Raw genomic sequence first — 13529 nt, 5'->3', positions numbered from 1 at the left:
AACAAAATAGAAAAAGAGAAGATTAATAAGTTGAAATATGCACTTTAAAAATCACAGACTCAACAAATAAACAAAATAATCCCCAAAGAAAATTTCTTAAAAGTTAAAATTGCTACATGATATAATAGGAATAATAAGTGAAACTAAAAGCTGATGCTTTGAAAAGACTAGTAAGTAAATCCTTAGCTAGATTTTTTAAAAAGAGAGAGCAGAAAAATCATATCAATAAAACAGCAAATGAGCAAAAGGTGATACCATAGGAAAAACCAGAAAAATTAAAAGAATAATCAGAAAAATTACACATAATTGTATGAAACAAAACTGAGAACATAGAAAAGAGAAATGCCTTTGAAAATATAAAATATATCAACTATCAGAAGATTTTATATATATATATATATTTATTTATAAATATTACATAATCCTATCTCAGAAAAGGAATTAACCTTGATTGTAAAGGAACCATCAAAGGAGGAAACCCCCACACACACACATCCTAGACCTGATGGATTCATGGGAGAATGCTATTAAAGTTTTAAATAATAGTTAATTCCCATGCTTCCCAAATTACTTTCAAAAATTGAGGAAGAAAGCATCCTACTAGAATCTTTTTGCGTGACAAATATGGTCTTAGTAACTAAGCATGGAAAAAGAAAACAGGAAAAAAACTGTAGGTCAATTTCATTAAAAGAGCAGTGACTCAAAAATTAAAAGAAAATATTATCAAACAGATTACAATGATTTATCCAAAAAATTAATCATTATTATCAAGTGTGATTCATAACAGGAATTCAAGGATTATTCAACATGAGGAAAATAATCAACATGATTAATCATATTAAAAGCCCCAAACATCCAAAACCACATGATCCTCTCAATAGATGTAGAAGAAGCCTTTAACAAAGTGCAGTTCCTGTCATGTGTCAGAGAATCTGGTGCTGATACTATTCCAACTGTTCTCTACAAGCTGGGGGTCTATTGCTTATCCAAAAACTGACTGAAATTTTCCAGGTTTTATGGCATGAAGAGGTTATCCCCCCAATATTTCAAGGATGACTCCACTGTCTATCTCTATAAAGGTAAAGGGAATAGATTGTCCTGTGACAATCACAGGGGTATTTCTCTTTTAGTTATTGTTGGTAAGATTCTTGCCAGAGTACTTCTGAATGACTTACCCTTCACCTGGAAGTTGGTCACCTTCCTGAGAGCCTTTGTAGCTTCAGAAAGGGCTGAGGAACAGTTGATATGGTGATTGCTGTCTGACAACTCCAGAGAAAATTCCAGGAACAGAACAGAGGTCTGTATACAACATTTGTAGATCTGACCTAGACATTTGATACCATCAGTCACAAGGGTTTATGGAAAATTATGGCAAAACTTAGTTGTCTGGAGAAGTTCATCAGAGTTATATGTCAGTTCCATGACAGTGTGCATGCCCAGGCTCTGGATAGTGGACGATGCTCTTTGGATTCCCAAGTCACCAATGGAGTGAAACAAGGCTGTGTCCTTGCTTCCATTCTTTTTAAGAGTATGACATTTCCAGCCATGTTAACAAATGCCTTCACAGAGGATGAACATGGCCTCCAGGTCAACTACCACACTGATGGTAAATTCTTCAACTTGAAAAGGCTACAAGCCAGGACCAAAGTGGAGGGAATGTTGCTGCATGATCTTCTGTTTATAGATGATTATGCACTCAATTCAGCCTCTGAAGCTGAGATGCAGCCAAGTATGGCTTGAATCTCTGCTGCCTGTTGCTCATTTTGGTATAACAATGAACACCTAGAACGTGTTGCATCAGACAGCACCACACCACACCATCCATATTACATCAATTTATTACATCAACCATCAATTACAGCAAATGGAGAAGTTTTGAGCACTGTTGGACAAGTTGACTTACCTTGGCAGTGTCCTTTCCAGGAAGGTACACATTGACAATGAGGTTGACACTTGCATTGCCAGAGCTAGCTCAGTATTTGGGAGGTTCTGAAAGAAAGTATGGGAGAGAAGAGATATTAGACTGACCACCAAACTGAAGGTCTACAGAGCCATGTGCTAACCTCATTGCTATATGTGAAACCTGTTCTACCAGCACCATGTCAGGAAACTGAATCACTTCCATTTAAATTGTCTTGGGAAGATTCTGGAGATCACCTGGCAGGAGAGGATACCACATACCAAGGTCCTTTCTCTAGCTAAACTACCTAGCACTCCAACATAACTACAGAGAGTGCAACTAGATGGACTAGACACATTGTTAGAATGCCAGACATATGCTTGTCAAAAAAATTATTTTAGGGGCAGCTAGGTGGTGCAGTGGATAGAGCACTGGCCCTGGAGTCAAGAGTACCTGAGTTCAAATCTGGCCTCAGACACTTAATAATTACCTAGCTGTGTGGCCTTGGGCAAGCCACTTAACACCATTGCCTTGCAAAAACCTGAAAAAAATTAAAAAAAAACTATTTTATGGAGAATTCGCACAGGGCAAATGCTCACAAGGGGTCGAAAGAAGCAATACTGAGAAATGCTGAAGTTCTTACTGAAGAACTTTAGAATTGATTGCACAACATGGGAGACACTGGTACAGGACCACCCAGCATGGTGTGCCCTCATCCATGAGGCTATTATACTCCATGAGGAAGCTAGAACTGAAGCAGTCAAAGGAAATGTGACATTCCTAAGTTGAGAGTTCCCACCCCAGGTGTTCACATGGATTATTTGTGCCCAACCTTTGGCAGAGAATTCTGAGCTCATATTGGTCTAATCAACCATCGTAGGACACACTGTAATTTGTCAGAAATATAGTGATTTCCTTTTGTCTATAATGAAAGACAAGAACCAAACAAACAAATAAGCCCCATTAAGTATAGGCGCATCTAGTTTGAATATGAATTTACCTGGAAGAAAAGAATTCCTTAGATGACAATATCAGTCCTAAAATATCTGAATAAAGATGGGGAATAGTCCTCACCAGACTCCCTTGTAGAATGGGGCAGTCACTGGGAAATCTCTAAAATATCTTCTCCCCTAGTGAATTGTGATACTTTAACTAGTATAATACTAGTTATGGGATTCCCAGGACGATGAGGTTCTTTTTGTTGGACCAAGGAATATTTAGTAGTTGGCAATATGGGATAAGTCTTGGGATCTACTTTGGCTCTTAAAAAGCTGTACTTTACATTGGAATCAAGCTTTATTATTACTTGCCAAATGGAACAGATTAAAGTTTTTCCAAAGTGGGGAGGTATAAATTTATTCCCTTTCCATAGATCTAATAGATAGAGTATTTCTTGGTCTATTAAGTTATCTATGGAGTCACACTTTATGTCTAAATCCTGTATCCATTTTGACCTTATTTTGGTATAGGGTGTGAGAAGTGGGTCTATGCCTAGCTTTTGCCATACTATTTTCCAATTTTCCCAACACTTTTTGTCAAATAGTGAGTGCTTATTCCTTTGGGTTTGTCAAACAGTAGATTACTGTAGTCATTTACTACTGTTTCTTTTGAACTTATCCTAATCTACAGGCAGTTTTGATGCCTGCTGCTTTATGGTATAGTTTTAGATCTGATAGAGTTAGATGACCTTCCTTTACATTTTTTTCATCAGATCCCTTGGAATTCTTGACCTTTTATTGCTCCAGCTGAATTTTGTTACTATTTTCTGTAGCTCAGTAAAATAGGTATTTCATGGTTTGATTGGTATGGTCCTGAATAAGTAGTTTAATTTGGGAAGAATTATCATTTTTTTATATTAACTCAACCTAACCATGAGCAATTGGTATTTTTCCAATTATTAAATCTGACTTTTTTTTTGGGTGAGAAGTGCTTTGTAATTGTGTTCATTCAGTTTCTGGGTTTGTCTTGGGAGGTAGATTCCCAAGTATTTAGTATTGTTTACAGTTACTTTAAATGGAATTTCTCTTTCTATCTCTTACCCTTGAGTTTTGTTGTTCATATATAGAAATACTGATGATTTATGTGGGCTTATTTTATAACCTGCTAACTTTGCTGAATTTGTTAATTGCTTCAAGTAGTTTATTAGATGATTTTCTCAAGTTCTCTAAGTATGCCATCATGTCATTTGCAAAAAGTGAAAGCTTTGCTTCCTCATTGCCTAGTCTGATTCCTTCAAGTTCTTTTTCTTCTCTTTTTACTAAAGCAATGCTGTCAAAATGAGAAGGAAAGTAGAAAGCTGGGAAACAATCTTCATAACTAGTAGTTCTAATAAAGGTCTCATTTCTAAAATAGATAGAGAATTATACCAAATTAATAAGGTTACAGTTCATTCCCCAATTGATAAAGAATATGAACAGTTTTCAAATGAAGAAATTAAAACTATATATAATTATATGAAAAAATACTCCCATTATTGATTAAAGAAATGCAAATTAAAGCAACAATGAGGTATTACATCACACCTATCAGACTGGCTAAGATGACAAAAAGGAAAAATGATCAATGTTGGAGAGGTTGTGGGAAGATTGGGACATTGGGTATTGCTGACACAGTTGTGAACTGATCCAACCAATTAAGGAGAGTAATATGGAATTATGCCTAAAGAACAATAAAATTGACTATACCCTTTGATCCAGCAATTCCAATTCTAAGCCTATATCCAGAAGAAATAATAAAAAATGGGAAAAAGTCCCATATGTCCCAAAATATTCATAGCAATGGTTTTTGTAGTGACAAAAAATTGGAAATTGAGGGAATGCCCATCAACTGGGGAATGGTTGAACAAGTTATGGGATATGAATCTTATAGAATACTATTGTTCTATAAGAAACTATAAATGATTGTAACATTTTTACAATAACAACAGCATTGCGAATAGATCAACCTTGATTAACTACTCTCAGCAGTTCAGAGAGCTAGGGCAACCCTAATTAGATTGGCTATTGACAATGCTATCCCCATCCAGAGGGGAAAAAATAAAACAAAACAAAACAAAATTCAGAATCTGAATAACACTACATTTACTTTTTAAATATTTTTTTATTTTTCTTTAATTTATTTACACATTTCTAAAATATTCTTGTTTAAGAGTAAACATAATACCCCCTTCCTTTGCAAAAATATAAAACCTCATGAGAAATAAAGAAAAAGAAAGAGAATAAAATGTGTTTCAATCTGTGTTCTGATACCATCAGCTCTGTCTCGGGTAGATCATTTTCTTTATCATAAGTCCACCATAGAAGTTACTTCCATATTTTTCCACAGTTGCTATTGCTGATTGTGATTCCCTCCATCCATTCCTCCCTACTACCATCTATTATATTTTCTCTCTCCTTTCACCCTGTCCCTCTTCAAAACTGTGCTGTGGGGCAACTGAGTGGTGCAGCAGAAAGAGTACTTGCCCTGGGATCAGGAGGCCCCAAGTCTACATCTAACCCCAGAGACCCAGCAACCACTTGGCCCTGTGGCCCAGACAGACCACCCAATCCCAGCATCTTGCCAAAAGTAAAAAAACAAAATGTATTATACCTGACTATCCTCTTCTATGACCTACCCTCTCCTCTATCACCTACGTCCCTCCTACCCTCCCCCGTCCCTCTTCTCTCCTTTTTCTTCTAGATGTTTATACTCTATTGAGTATGCATTCTGTTTCCTCTCTGAGTCATTTCTGTTGAGAATGAAGGCTCCCTAATTCCCCCTCACTTCCCCCCCCCTTCCATACCACTGCAAAAGCTACATGAAATACCTTTTATATGAAATAGCTTAGCCTATTCTATCTCTCCTTTCTCTTTCTCCCAGTATATTTCCCTTTCACCCATTGACTCCATTTTTACAATATATTGTATCTTCATATTCAGCTCTCTCCTGTTCCTCATCTATAAAAGCTCCTTCTAATTGCTCTATTAAATGAGAAGGTTCATATGAGTATTATCAGTATTATCTTTCCATGCAGGAATACATGCAGTTCATCATCATTAAGTCCCTCATAATTAACTTTCGTGTCCACCCTCTCTATGCTTCACCTGAGTCCTGTACTTGGTCAAACTTCCTATTCGGCTCTGGTCATTTCAATATGAACATATGAAATTCCCCTGTTTCATTGAAAGTCCATCTTTTCCCCTGAAAGAGGATGTTCATTTTTGCTGGGTAGTTGATTCTAGGTTGCATTACAAGCTCTTTTACCTTCTGGAATATTATATTCCCAAGCCCTACAAGCCCTTAATGTAGTTGCTGCTAAGTCCTGTGTGATCCTGACTCGAGCTCCAAGATATTTGAATTGTGTCCTTTTGGCTGCTTGTAATATTTTCTCTTTGATTTGGGAGTTCTGGAACTTGGCTATAATATTCCTGAGGGTTAGGGATTTTTTTTTTATCTCTTTCCAGGGGAGATTGGTGGATTTTCTCAATTTTTAGTTTACCCTTTGCTTCTAGGATCTCAGTTCAATTTTCCTGTAGAAATTTTTTTAAAATGAGGTCAAGGCTCTTTTCCTGATCATGACTTTCAGGGAGCCCAATAATTTTAAAATTATCTTTCCTACTTCTGTTTTCTAGATCAGTTGTTTTTTCAATGAAATGTTTTACATTTTCTTCTAATTTTTCATTCTTTTGATGTTGAACTATTGTATTTTGATTTCTCACAAAGTCATCAGCTTCCTTTAGCTCCATTCTACATCTGAAGGATTTGTTTTCCTCAAAGAGTTTTTCTGAAGGATTTGTTTTCCTCAGAGAGTTTTTTTTTTTTATCTCCTTTTCCATCTGGCCAATGCTGCCTTCTAAAGCATTCTTCTCAATAATGTTTTGAACTGTTTTATTCATTTGACCTAAGCTGATTTTTTAATATGTTATTTTCTTCAGCATTTTTTTGAATCTCCTTGACTAAGCTGCTGACTTTATTTTCATGGTTTTTTTCTGCATCTCATTTCTTTTCCCAATTTTTCTCCTATCTCCCTTACTTGATTTTCAAAATCTTTTTTGAGCTCTCTCATAGCCTGAGACCAACTTCTATATTTCTTGGAGTCTTTATATGCAGAAGCTTGGACTTTCTCATCTTCAGATTTAGTATTTTGGTCCTCCATAGGACCAAAGTAATTGTCAATGTTCAGGTTCCTTTTCTTTTCCTGTTTACTCATTTCCCCATCGTGTGCCTGGTTTGGGGGTGCTTCCTGGCTTTTGGGTATTATTGGAACACCGCCCCCCCAACCAACAACCTTAGTGTGTGAGGCTCTGATGCTCTCCTGATCTGTGAATGACCACAAGTGCATACCTCTGCCCCAGGACTATGAGAGGGTCCCTGCTCTATGGGGAGCCTAGACTGTGACCAGGGTCTGAGTGTAGTCAAAGCCCGAGTCCTGTTCCAGGGACAGAGGACAGACCTTGGCAATCTCCCTCCACTCCCTTACTTTCGGTGGACTGAGCACTCAGGGCTCAAGCTGCCTGAAGGCTTCTGCTGGGAGGTTCCTGCTGGGCAGCTCCATGGACCTGCTTCTGTTTCCTAGGATCTGGGCTGCTACAGCTGAGCTGGGCTAAGTGCCATGGCCATGCTGAGGTGTGGGCTTTGTGCTCCCTCAGGCAGAGGTCTCCCTGCTGATCTTCCAAATTGTGCTTGGTGCTCCCTGGGGTGCAGGTTAGGAAACTGCTTCTGCTGCCAAAAACCAGCACTCCTAGGCATGGGGCAGTTTCTGGGAGGCTGAAGTTCCTTCACTCAGCATGGTGCCACCCCTCCAACCCCATGGAACATAGTTTTCCCACTACTTTCCAGGTTAGCTTTGGCTGGAGAATTGCCTAAATGGATTTCTGTGGGTTCTCTCTCTTGAAAATTTAGTTAGAGGGGGCAGAGCCAAGATGGCGACAAGAAGGGATCCAGTCTTAGGCGCTCTGTGATAAAACTTGAAACTAAGGACTCTAACTAAACTTTCGAGAGACAGAACCCACAAAGGGACACATTGAGGCAGTTCTCCTACTCCAGGTAACCTGCAAAAGAGCAGAAAGGCTCTGTTCCCCCTGGTCTGAGGGGCAGCCCACCAGAGGGGTGGCCGGCCAGAGCGAAAGAACTTCAGCCTCCTGGAGGCAGCCCCAGGGTGCTGGGAGTCACAGCTCACAGCAGCAAGGGAGTCTCCTGAGCTGCACCCCAGGGAGCACTGGGCACAAAGTGGGGGAACAGCGGGGGACCTCTGCCAGAGCAAGCACTTGGAGCCCAGCCCTCAGGGCACACAGGGAGCAGCTTAGTCTTTCAGCAGCCCTGATCCAGGAAACAGAAGCAAGCAGAGCCAGTAAGCAGGAGCCCCAGGGCATGAGCCCATTTTGCTGAGGGAGGGGAGTGAAGAGAGACTGCAGAGCTCTGTCCTCTTCCCCTGGAACAGGACTCTGGGATTCTGACTACATTAAGATCCTGATCCCAGCCTAGGCCCCCCCCATAGAACAGCAGGGCTGCCCCAGCCCCATGGCAGAGGGGGGCGCTTCTGGTCATTCACAGACCAGGAGGGAGGACAGAGCCTCACACACTGAAACCCTTGTGGGAGTGTCCCAAAAGCTCAGGAAGCACCCCAAAACCAGGCCCAGGCTGGGAAAATGAGCAAGCAAAGAAACAAGAGGAAGACCATTGAGAAATATTTTGCAAATGAGCCCAAGAAGGATCAAAATACTCAGTCTGAAGATGAGGAAGCACAAGCTCCTGCATCTAAAGACTCCAAGAAAAAGAGAAATTGGGCTCAGGCTATGACAGAGCTCAAAAAAGACTTTGAAAATCAAATGAGGGAGTTGAAAGAAAAATTGGGAAAAGAAAGGAGAGAGATGCAGGAAAAACATGAAAATGAAGTCAGCAGCTTAGTCAAGGAAATCCAAAAAAAATGCTGAAGAAAATAGCATACTAAAAACCAGCTTAGGTCAAATGGATAAAACAGTTCAAAAAGTTATTGAGGAGAAGAATGCCTTAAAAAGCAAAATTGGCCAGATGGAAAAAGAGATAAGAAAACTCTCTGAGGAGAACAAATCCTTCAGACAAAGAATAGAATTCAGGGAGATTGATGAATTTACCAGAAATCAGGAATCAATACTTCAAAACCAAAAAAATGAAAAATTAGAAGAAAATGTGAAATATCTCATTGAAAAAACAACTGATATGGAAAACAGACTTAGGAAAGATAATTTAAAAATTATTGGAATACCTGGAAGTTATGATCAGGAAAAGAGCCTTGACATCATTTTCAAAGAATTACTACAGGAAAATTGCCCTGATATTCTAGGAGCAGAGGGCAAAATAGAAATGGAAAGAATCCAACAATCCCCCCAAGAAAGAGATCCCAAAAAACCAACCCCTAGGAATATTATAGCCAAGTTCCAGAACTCCCAAGTCAAAGAGAAAATATTACAAGCAGCCAGAAAGACACAGTTCAAATATAATGGAGCTGCAGTCAGGATCACACAGGACTTAGCAGCAACTACATTGGAAGCTCACAAGGCTTGGAATATAATATACCAGAAGGCAAAAGAGCTTAGAATGCAGCCAAGAATGAACTACCCAGCAAGGCTGAATGTCCTCTTCCAGGGGAAAAAGATGGACTTTCAATGAACCAGAGGAATTTCAAAGGTTCCTTTTGGAATGAACAGAGCTGAACAGAAGGTTTGATCTTCAGATACAGGATTCAGGTGAAGCATGGAGATTGGAGGAGAGGGGGAAAATATGAGGGACTTAATGATGATGAACTGCATGTATTCCTGCATAGAAAAATGACACTGATAAAACTCATATGAACCTTCTCAGTTAATAGAGCAGGTAGAAGGAGCTTTTATAGTTTAAGCACATGAGGAAGCTGAATTCGAAGATAAAACATGGTGTAAAAATGGAGTCAATAGAACAAAAGGGAAACGTAATGGGAGAAAGAAAAAGGAGAGGGGGAATAGGCCAAGATATTTCATATAATAAGTTTTTTTTTTAATACAATGAGTTATTGCAATGATATGGACGGGGGAGGCAAGGGGGAATGAGCGAACCTTTGATCTCATCAGAGGTAACTAGGAGAGGAAACAGCATATATACTCAATGGGGTATAGACATCTGGAGTAAGAAGGAGGGGGGAGCAGGGGGAAGGGGTGGGGATGTGAATAAAGGAGGAGAGGATGGACCATGGGGGGAGAGTGGTCAGATATAACACATTTTCTTTTTTACTTCTTGCAAGGGGCTGGGATTGGAAGGCCTGTCCACGACCATAGGGCCAGGTGGATTCTGGGCCTAAGAGGTGGTATGGGGGCTCAGGGCTTCTTGGCCCCAGGACCAGGGATCTGTCTGCTGCGCCACTCAGCGACCCTACAGCAGAGTCAGAGTGAAAGGAGAGAGAAAATATAGTACATGGCAGTGGAGAAATAAGAAAGGAGGGAGTTGCGATCAGCAATGGCAACATTGGAAAAATATGGAAGCAACTTTTGCGATGGACTTACCATAAAGAATGCGATCCACCCATGACAGAATTGTTGGTGTTGGAACAAAGACTGAAGCACATTTTTTATTATTATTATTTGGGGGAGGGTGCAGGGCAAATGGGGCTGAGTGGCCTGCCTGGGGCAACATAGCAGGGTGATCTTTGGGTGTCTGAGGCTACATTTGGACCCGGGTACTCCTGGCTCAAGGGCCAATGCTCTGTCTACCACCCAGCCACCCCTACTATTATTATTATTTTATTTTATTTTGGGTCTTTTTTTTCTTCTTTTTGTTTTTTGCAGGGAAGTGGGGATCGGGTGGCTTGCATGTCATGCAGTTGGGTGATTGTTGGGTCTACAGGGCTGGATGTGGGCTCCAGTGCTCATGGCTCCAGGGCTGGTGCTTTGTCCATTGTGCCACCTGGCCATACCTACAATTATTACTATTATTTTTTTTAATTTTAATTTTTTTCTCTCCCCTTTACTTTATCGCCCAAGCAAGTCTATATTCATGGGGGGAGGGGTATTTGGTTTACTCTTAAACAAGAATATTTTATTAATGTAAAAAAAAATTTGTACAAAACGAGAATTAAAAAAATAATTTAAAAATTTGCAAAAAAAAAGAAAATTTAGTTAGAGTCATAATTTTTAAGGTTTTTGAAATATTTTGGAGAGAGCTCCTAAGAGAAGTTGTACTCCTGCCATTATCTTGGCTCCACCCCTTATATTGACTTTTTACAAAAAATCTCTTATGTACATCTTTCCCACAATCCTAATTCCTCATACCGAAAATGCTTAATCTGTAAACATGTTTCACACAAATGTGTTATGTATAAAATTAACCTGAGTGTTTGCAACTGAGGGGAAGGGGGAAAAGAAGGGGAAAGGAAATTTTGTAACTTAAAAATATACATATGCATATGGATGAATATTGAAAAACTTTCATAACATGTATTTGGAAAAATAAAATATAAAAAAAACCCCAAAATAAAGTGGGGTGGTAAAGCCTGGATTTTATGGTCTTCACTTTCACCATATTCACTCACCTTGGTATTGTATTTTTTTTTCCAGAAATAATATTCTTTTTATTTTAGAAGGATACAGAAACAGATAAACACCCTTTTCCCCTCCCTACCTTAAATAAGAGCATTTGGAGTTCCACTAAGTTCCCAACAGGTCCAAGCCTTCCTATTTCCCTTTCCTCAGAGTCATAAGATTTTTAAAATTATCTATATTCTTCCCTACAGCTCAAACCCAATCTGGGGGGGGGGGTAGGGATGAGAGAGCAAGAAAAGGAAAATGTGGGCCCTCCTTAATATACTAGATATTCCTTTCCCAAGAAAAGGATGAAGGCTCAGCTGATTGGAGTAGATAAATGGAAGGGAGGAAATGGAGATTTTTTTTTTCTTTGGGTAGGTGGAGGGCTAAAAACAACTTCCCTTTAACCTTACATATTTATATATTTACAGTATATATGAGAACAAAGGTTTGAGTGAAGTCAGTTCTCATGATGGGGAGGATAAAAGAGAGGGAAACAGACACACACACACACACAGAGAGAGAGAGAGAGAGAGAGAGAGAGAGAGAGAGAGAGAGAGAGAGAGAGAGAGATACATTATCAAATCTCTCTTCTTGGTCATAGTCTTTCTCTAGCCATCCAATTTTTCAAGTATCAACTAGAAAAAGTGAAGGATTAGGAAGTGATGAGAGTTGGAGAAAGAAGGAATGTTTGAAGGATTTCAGCCCATAGTTCTCTCCAAGAGAAAACTGAGAGAACAGGGGAAGGGTATTCCACAGGGAAAAGGGATCTGAATGTTTGTGGACTTTGAAGCAACCAGCCATGCCTGCCAAAGCATGGCAACCCTGCAATGCATCTCCCATTGGGGTGGGAAGCTATGCCAAACCCATCTCCTCCAGGACACTTCGAGGTGACTCACCTTCCTCCTGTAATAGATCTGCTTGTTCTATGGCTTTTAGCACACTTTTCTTAGAAGTATCCTGGACATCACCACCCATCAGAAATTCATCCAAGATGAAGTAGGCCTTCTCAGAGTTGAAGTTGATGTCGAGTTCACATACACTGCCAAAATATTTGTCCAGGAGTTCCACATATCGGTGGATCAGTTCCAGTGTGATAAGCTCATTATCTTGGCCCTCAATGGCACAGCAGAAGTAGAGACTTGAATATCTTTTATAGACTACTTTGAGATCCCTCCACTCCAGAAAGCTGCACATCTTCGGCTTTCTGGCCAAGACGACCTGCATAAGCTCTCGAACCATCTTTTTCCTCTCCTTGTCTGACATAGCCAAATACCATTTCTGTAGCCGAAGCTTCCCTTGCCGGCTGAACAGCAGCATGAACTGCATCATCCTGCAGCCTCGGTCGCGGCGCGACCCTCCTCCGGTATTGTATTTCTTCAGAAGATTGTTCCAGTTCTTGTCTTCCCTTCTGCCCCCTCCCTGCTTTATTCCCTAAACTATAATATGCCAGGCTTCTGTTTTTTTTAGGTTTTTTCAAGGTAATGGGGTTAAGTGACTTGCCCAAGGCCACACAGCCAGGTAATGATTAAGTGTCTGAGACTGGATTTGAACCCAGGTACTCCTGACTCTGGGGCTGGTGCTTTATCCACTGTGCCACCTACCCGCCCCCAACTTCTATTCTTGACTTCAAGGTTATTTGTAATAGTCTTAAGGTCATTTCAGTGATCAAAGTTCCTCTAGAAAACATTTACTAGTTTTCTGTCAATGGGTGGGAATTTATAGGGGCCATATTTACACTATATAGGTTTGGTTGGTTTTGTAACATTTACGAAGCCGCAAAAACTAGATTAGTTTTTCCTTCAAAGTGAAATGAAATTGTCTGGAAACATAAGTGGTTCAGACGAACTAAGGCTTGAACCATTGATGTAGCTTCCCAATTGCCTAAAGCATAAAAAGACCAGCTTACAAGGAGAATGAGCTCTTTGGGCTTAATGGCCTCCCTGCTGCCATATGAGTCAATGTTTTCTTCAGATGGGGCAAGCTGCCATGGCAAATGAAATCATGAGGGGATTCATCCACCTGTATCAATACTGTATCATTGAAAAATACTTTCTTCTTGTTAAATGTTAGATGGAATATATATGTGTGCATGTGGTGTGTGTGTGTGTGTGTGTGTG

General features: G+C 39.9%; 1 pseudogene; it reads right to left on the bottom strand.

Moving 5' to 3' along the window:
* Nucleotides 1-11680: 11680 nt before the first annotated feature.
* On the bottom strand, nucleotides 11681-12741 carry LOC141520389 (AP-1 complex subunit sigma-1A pseudogene; annotated as a pseudogene).
* Between the last annotated feature and the right edge of the window lie 788 nt (nucleotides 12742-13529).

This window comes from Macrotis lagotis, chromosome 4, assembly GCF_037893015.1.
Source record: "Macrotis lagotis isolate mMagLag1 chromosome 4, bilby.v1.9.chrom.fasta, whole genome shotgun sequence".
NCBI lineage: Eukaryota > Metazoa > Chordata > Mammalia > Peramelemorphia > Peramelidae > Macrotis > Macrotis lagotis.
The sequence above is the reverse complement of the archived record's forward strand: the minus strand, read 5'-3'. Positions and strand labels throughout refer to the sequence as shown.